General features: G+C 35.8%; 1 long non-coding RNA gene across 1 annotated transcript; it reads left to right on the top strand.

The window, feature by feature from the left end:
- LOC109822094 lies at nucleotides 1-6,187 on the top strand. Its single transcript, XR_002242023.1, has 2 exons — nucleotides 1-58; nucleotides 5,810-6,187. It is a non-coding gene; the product is annotated as an uncharacterized LOC109822094 (long non-coding RNA).

Here is an 8,243-nt window from a genome sequence, read left to right as displayed (position 1 = left end):
GGGAGATGGCTGGGTCGGGGGAGGAGGGGATGGAGGAGTGAGGAGATGGTGATTTGAGGTATGTTGTGGTGCATCAAAGCTTTGATTTTTTTATTTAAATTTTTTTAATGAAGTTTTGATGAATTTGATAAGTTTGAATTGTTAGTTGTTTTTATCATAATTTGAATAGTTACTGTTTTATTATCACTTACACACCAATTCAGACAACTTTTTAGTCTCGTCCTCTATTTAGACTGTAAGTTGGTATTTTTCAGTTAAGCAAATGATTGTATATCGTCAGGCGATTCCTATGTGACATGAATAAATAATGTCATCTGTAGTTTAGAGGGGGTAAATGATAATAAAATTATTTAGGAGATGTAACTGGATACACCCTTATATTACATGGGGTGTATGTACAATCAAACATATTTTTGAAATCCGAGATTGCACACTGTTGATTGTGTTTTGTATGCAGGCTTGTGGAGTTTGCATATGTAGGTATTTTATGTCAAATTCAGTTTGGCTTTTTTATGTTTTAAATAGTGAAAGGGTCTAAAATATCAATCTATCGTAATCAATTTTGAAGTTGAGTAAAAAAAGATGGTTGTTATTTTGATGATGAATAAAAAAGTGATTGTGGAATTTATGGTGTTTGAGGTATGTTATGGTGATCAAGTGTCGCTGATTGCTGATTTGCTGAATTTGATTAGTTTGTCGTCAGTTGGTTTTAGCATAATTTGAAAATCAAAGATTGCACAATGCGCATTGTTTCATTTACCTTGTATGCATATGTTATTCAGTGTGGATGTTAGTTTGATCATAATGAACTTTTTACACTACAACAAAAGTTGTAAGTTATGATACATTTTTGTTTCTACGCTACGCATTTTTGTGTCACACAAATAGAGCGCTACATATACCAAAAGTGTGGTTAGAACATGTGCGGAGAGTGTCTTTTTACACATTTGAGAATGTGTCACAAAATTCAGGACATATATATATATCGAGAGTGGTGACACATATTTGTGTCACAAAACTCGTGACACATACATGTGTCAAGAATGGTGACACATAGTTGTATCTAGACCATAAAAATATAAACAATATTGTCATTCAATAGTATAACTTCCCAGAAGGTCATCCATCCTAGGATTACTCTCACCAAAGCACACTTAACTATGGAGTTTTTTAACTTATACACTATCATCAATGTTTAATGGTCATCATAATTAAAATCTAAGATTTATTATTTAAGCTTATCAATAAATCCTCTCACAATCCATGATAGACTATTAACCTTTTTCAATTATATTTAATTATATATATCTAATGGCACAAATATGTGTCGTGATTTGCCACACTTTTTATTTGTGCCGCTATTGTTTAATCCTTTGCAATTAAAATTATATGTATCATAAAATAAGTGTGGACATATACAACTTTAGTTGTAGTGTTAGTTGTATAAGAAGGACTGAAGGATAGATGTTATTTTTACATATTAAGTTATTAACTTTAGTTGCATCAAAATACTGTTTAAGATAAGGGCATAATTTAGATTTAGAAGAGTTCAATTTACTTGACTTCCACTTCTTTACAGGCTCTTGGAGTTGTTGAAATAAAGGTTAAAATATTATTAGGAAAAGTAGAATGCTTCATGCTTTTGCGGGCAAAGTTCGGCAACAACAAGAGGTCAGGACAGTGGTGTAGTTGTTTTGTGGATGATCATTTGTTCACATTTTGGATGTTCTAGTTGTTTTCGGATTTGTCAGCAGTGACATAAATATATATTTGAGATTCAACAATTTCTTAGAAGTTTAAACAGAAGGAACTTGCTTCACATTTTCAGTATAGTTCATTAGGGGGGATATCAGCAAAGGCTTTTCCTTGTTAGGATGATGCTAACATATTACTGGATGCAGGATCCAATTTTGACACATAATTCAGTATCACATATTAATAAACTTCCTTTGGACCTCTTTCATTGTATTTCTTCTTGGTGTTGAGCCTCATGTAATTTCCATTGTTTCCTTCTATCCTGCAGTGAAATTGAATATGGATGTATCATTTTGATGTGACCAAAGCTTTCTTTAATTAATAATTAGATCGATTGGTGGTACCGTGGTATATGGTGAGGATGCCTGTGATCCACTAATAATGATGCAGTATTGTTGAATTTGAGTGTGTTAGTTAGACTTTGGTGATGAAAATTGAAGACCACTGGGGCATGATCTAGATTAAGCTGGTCGGCTGCACATTTGATGTAAAGCTGGCCTTGAACTATGGAGAAAAGTGACCAAAATAATGGGAATGATGGGTGTCTATTTTGCTTCGTCCAATGAGCTTGTACTTTGATGAGATGAGATTGTCATAGTTTTGCTATTCCTTTAACTCAAAAGTTCTCAGTATTTGTTTATGACCTCTTCAAGGCTAATTTCTTCATTTGTTGCTTTAATACATGGACTATAACGCTCAATGTCAAACTTTGCCATTATGTTAATCGGCTAACATCAACCTTCATATGCGGTATACCTCCTTAATTTTCATAAAGATAATCAATGTCATAATTCCGGAGGCGAGGCGGAGCCTGGATTTTTATCTAGATTTGGTTACTAAAACTTAAGCATAATTTCTAGAATTGATATATTTTGTTTCATAAAAAAGTGTATTTCGACATTTAATATAAGATAAAATCTATAAGCTGTAATTCTTATACCCAAAATTGAAGGGATACTATCAATTTATGTATATTAGAATTGAATCTATGATTTGATAGAGATGAACAACGTCACTCTAGGTTTTGCTATTCCTATACCTCAAAAGTTCTGTATTTGTTTCTGGCCTCTTAAAGGCTGATTTTTTCTTTTGTTTCTTTAATACATGGACTATGACGCTCAATGTCAAACTTTGCCATTATGTTAATCGGGTAACATCAACCTCATATGCGGTATACCTCCTTAGTTTTCATAAATATTATCAATGTCATAATTCTAGAGGCGAGGCGGAGCCAGGATTTTTATCTAGATTTGGTTACTAAAACTTTAAGCATAATTTCTAGAATTGATATATTTTGTTTCATAAAAAGTATATTTCGACATTTAATATAAGATAAAATCTATTAGCCGTAATTCTTATACCCAAAATAGAAGGGATACTATCAATTTATCTATATTAGAATTGAATCTATGATTTGATTGAGATGAACAACATCACTCTAGGTTTTGCTATTCCTATAACTCAAAAGTTCTCAGTATTTGTTTCTGGCCTCTTAAAGGCTGATTTCTTCATTTGTTTCTTTAATATGTGAACTATAACGCTCAATGTCAAACTTTGCCATTATGTTAATCGGCTAACATCAACCTTCATATGTGGTATACCTCCTTAATTTTCATAAAGAAAATCAATGTCATAATTCCAGAGGCGAGGCGGAGCCAGGATTTTTATCTAGATTTGGTTACTAAAACTTAAGCATAATTTTTAGAATTGATGTATTTTGTTTCATAAAAAAGTGTATTTTGACATTTTATATAAGATAAAATCTATAAGCCGTAATTCTTATACCCAAAATTGAAGGGATACTATCAATTTATGTATATTAAAATTGAATCTATGATTTGATTGAGATGAACAATGTAACCCTAGGTTTACTAAAGTTTAAAGGTCAGACGTTTGTCTTTGACACTAACTAAAAGATATTGTAGAGTGGAACTCATGTAAATATAGATTGCTTTATGGATGCATTAGCCTTTTACAAGTATAAACTCCTCCAAATTCAGGTTGAGTACTTGCCCAACCTGAACTCTTATATGGTTCTGTTCCTGCTTAGATCATTACCCAGAACAGCAATATTTTTTTATCTTTGTTGCATTGGGATCTTAAGGAACAAGTTAAAGTCTGCCATTTGATATAGGTTCAAGATCACATTATGATCCTCAAGGCACCATTTTGTTTGACAAGCCTCATGAATAGCTAGTAGCAAGCTGACCCCTTTTAAATATACTCATGATGTTACATTGTTATTAATTAATCAACTTTGTGACTGGATAAAAAGTGCTCTATCAAAGAAAATTTAGGTTGAAATAGAGGCAAGGTATGTGTCCATACTCTTTTTTATCACTTCCAAACTTTATCTAGCCACTGAACAGGCAGGATCTATGATTAGCCTGCCAAATCTTTCTTCTGCCTGGCAAATAGTACTTTCTATTTATCTCTTCCCAAACTTTATTTAGCCACCGAACTCGCAGGATGTATGAAGAGATTGCCAAATCCTTCTTCTGCATGGATTTTTGACTAGATAGGGGTAATGTTCGAAGGCTATTTTGAGAGATTTAGAATAGAAATATTTCTTCAGGCTATCACTTATGTCCAAATATATTGATACTCAATGTGAATGCAACAATTATTGTTATATTGTACATCAGCTTATGCTTGATACAATAATATTTATTTCTGTCATTCAAATGATAAAACAACCAACTATTTGGTCACTATGTTTTCCCCTGGGAAAATTCAAGTCTGTAGTTTGAGAATGGATCTTTTAACCTCTCTAGTTTTGTTATTTGGTTATCTCTAGCTCTTTGCAACTGTATGATTTCCACAAAAGTAGTTTCACTGACTCTTCCATATTATTTTGTGAGTTGGTTCTTTACTGTACTCTTATTATATTTGTATTTAATGTCAATTGTTTTGATCATCTTCCAATACATCAGTTCCAACCCAATAGAAACAGAGAACTATTCACCACAAAACGTAGATTTCCCCCCCACGATCAATGGACTTCAGTAGAAATTAAAACAGCTACCCATTAACCCATACAAGCTCAAAATCAATGGACAGGTGTAGAAATGCCCTAATTCATCGAAATAAAGAGAGACCCAAATTGAGAAACTCATCAAAAACACGGGTTAAAAGGGGGTGATTTGAAATGGGGGAAAAACAAACCCTAGTTGTAAATTGTTGAGAAATTCGTCGGATTCAAGTAAAATAAGGAGGATAGAGGGCTTACGACGAGGTTGAGATTGATCACCCACCGTCCCCACCCCTCCTCCGCCGCGGCCTCCTACGTCGCCTCCATCTCCTGTGCACAGCTCCGGTGTACTTCCCGCGGCGGATGGAAGCGGAGGAGGAGGCGGAGGAGATGGTAGTGGGGAAATCCCTGCTCGGGAACGACGACGGCGGAGCGGCGATCGAGCTCGAGCACGGCGACGATGGAGCTTGAGAACGGAAGTGGGGTAATTCTGTTCTCCTCTTGTTCCAGGGGAAAAAATGGGGTAAATTTGGAGGGTGGGGCTGAGGAGTGATTATATAGTTGGGGTAACTTGGGGCAAAGTGGGGTATTTGTCCCCCATTTATCCCAACAAACCAATAACACCACAAAGTTGGCTCCAGTTCCAAATACCCCAATGAATAACACCAAACATTGTTGTTCCAAAAATTATCCCCATATCCCTAAAATTACACCAATGAATAACCCCCCCTAGTTGGTTCTTTACTGTACTCTTATTATATTTGTATTTAATCTCAATTGCGGAAACATTCTCAAACTATCTTGGTCTTTTATTTGGCCGGAATACTAGGAACTGAAACCATTAACGTGACAAGGTTCTATTGAAACCATTAACGTGACAAGGTTCTATTGAGATCCAGGCAAGCCACAATTTATCGGTATATTAACATATCAGTGTTTTTTTTAAATGCTGCTGCGATGGTAGGATTATTGTCTGTTTCACGCATGTTATTTAATTTAGCAGCTTAACCATGTTCATTTTTTGCACTATTCCTGTTAACATTTGTGAAGTCTGTTTAATATCACCATTCTCTTTTTTGGCAGTATATGTACAGTATGTAATCAAGCTGTTGCCGACAAGTCAGCAACTCTTTGTGGTTTGCTGAGGATCAATTGTTGTAGTTGTAGCTTTGGCTCTATATATGTTGTTGTATTTTTGTAGAATTACAATAATATTAATATGAGATTATCCTCTATGGAACAAATAGGCATGTCCTTTTTTTATTATTATTAATATTATGGATTTCGCGACCCTCTCTAGAGGGATATATGTATTATGATGGATGTGAACTTGAGGACGATTTGTAAGTTTGAACAATGGGTGCTGAGCTTGCCAAGTTTCAAGTCAGCCTGTAAGAGCTGAAACATATGGATATAATTGAGCCGCGAGATGGAAAGAAGTAAAAGAACAGAATTATTAAAGATTTTCCAAAACCCTTACCCTATTTTAATCTTCACCCAAGATTTCAGCAGCCAAAACCGTGCTGTAGATTATCAGTGTGAGCTTTGTTCAGCCTATTTTGGAATGATTATTATCGTTCTCTACAGCACTTGCATTTATGTGTTAACGTGCTTTGAATGTGTATTATTGTCATATATTGTGTTGAACAGAATTTCATATAGCATCAAATATTCAAAACAAAGGGAAGAATCAAATAACTACCTTTTTTTTGGGTGAATACTCGCTCCTTGGTGGTGTGAGGTGGTTGAAATTTCTAATGCTACATCATCACCATGCATGTTTGTGAACTAGTTCGAAAATTGAAACGATAAAATGCTCGAAATTATAATGAACTGTTAATAATCTGTCATTTTATTATTTTGAGGATGCAACAAAATGAACTTTGTCGTTACTCATTATAAGTTCTATTTGTATATCAAAATGACTATTATGAAAATACTTTTTTTTATTAAATCAATACTATTGCCACTAGATGCATGAGCTAAGATTGTTGAGAATATGCAAATATTTGTATTGAGATAGTATGACAGGCACCGTGCAATTAATAATGGAAATATTTCAAGCGAACTTTTCTAACTCTGAATACTCATTCCCTTGATCTTCTAAGCGATCAATGTGACCAGCTCTAGCAAGAGGACTAGCAGAAGACCTGGTAAAGCCACCAAATAAACAATTTAATCCCATGCATAATGCGGTGGAACTGAGGTTTGCTCTTATCTATTGATGTCAGATGCATATAAGTTGACTCCCTAGCATCATCCCTTAGTGTAGTATTATTTAACAAAAGATGAGGAAATCCTAAAGAAGTTTTTTCCACAATGAAACTCGGCTGCATACATATGAAATCTCAAACATGAACTCCTATATACGCACAACGCTCCTCGATTGCACTCAATACTTCGTCCACAAAAATTTCTTCTTAAAGCTTCCATCAACACCAAACAATATGACTTCAATGGCCTTTGAGATTATTTCAAATGACAATGATCTAATGAAAATGAGCTTGTTCATTCTTGTTCACGCTCGAGTTTTCCTCCTTCACTCCAATTCGTGAGCAGTCTTCTCTTCTTCTAAGCTGAGGTCTAGGAGTGTCAATTCGGGCTCAAGGCCTGGACTCGGCCCAGTGTCTGGCCCGGACCCGAGAAAAACTTGGGTTTCCGGCCTTGACCGGGCTCCAAGCCCGGGTCCGGGTCGCCTCGGCCGCTCCCACATCGGACCCAGCCCGGCCCAACAGGGAACATGGCCATACCTGTTTGGCCCGACTCAGGGATCAACAGTCAATTCTTTGACCGTTGACCCGGCTCGGACCAGGCCTAGTCCAATGGTCAAAATCTAACAGTTGGACCAGGCAGCCCAGGCCTGCATGGACCCAGTCCGGTTCGAACATCCATGTTGGCCATTTTAGGGTACTTGACCAAAATACCCCCAACAATAGTTAAAAATGACCAAAATTTGAGGGTATTTCGGTCATCTGGTTAGATGGTTGTCTCTATAAATAGAGTGAGTTTTTATTTATTTTTCTCATCCAAAACTCATCTATTTCTCTCTAATACTCTTATATATTCTCTTATACTTTCTAATTCTCAAATCAAATGGCTTCCTCATCCGATTATAAAGCACAAGTTCTAACTTCCGATCCCAAAATGAGTCTTACTACACTTACAATGCCTACAGCTACTCCTTCTACTATCGATGTTGACCTGATTCCAATGGTGATGATCTCACACTAAGATCTCCCAAAAGGCCTAGATCGGATGTGTGGATTTTTTTTCAAGAACATAAAAGTCACATGGATCAACACTATAAACTTCTCACCCAAAAGCCCAAATATGCACTATGCGTCCATATTTTTCAAGCTCATCATAAGAGCGGCACCAACCACCTCAAACACCATTTGGAAAAACACAACAGAATGCAAGGAAGAACGTCTCAAGGAGACATTTGCTCATCTCTACTCTCTCAATCATCCACCTCTGGTAGCCTCAGTTCTTGGAACTACGACACAATTAAAGCTAG

The sequence above is a fragment of the Asparagus officinalis genome, chromosome 8, assembly GCF_001876935.1.
Source record: "Asparagus officinalis chromosome 8, Aspof.V1, whole genome shotgun sequence".
In the NCBI taxonomy this organism is placed as follows: domain Eukaryota; kingdom Viridiplantae; phylum Streptophyta; class Magnoliopsida; order Asparagales; family Asparagaceae; genus Asparagus; species Asparagus officinalis.
This window is presented reverse-complemented; position numbering and strand designations above follow the sequence as displayed.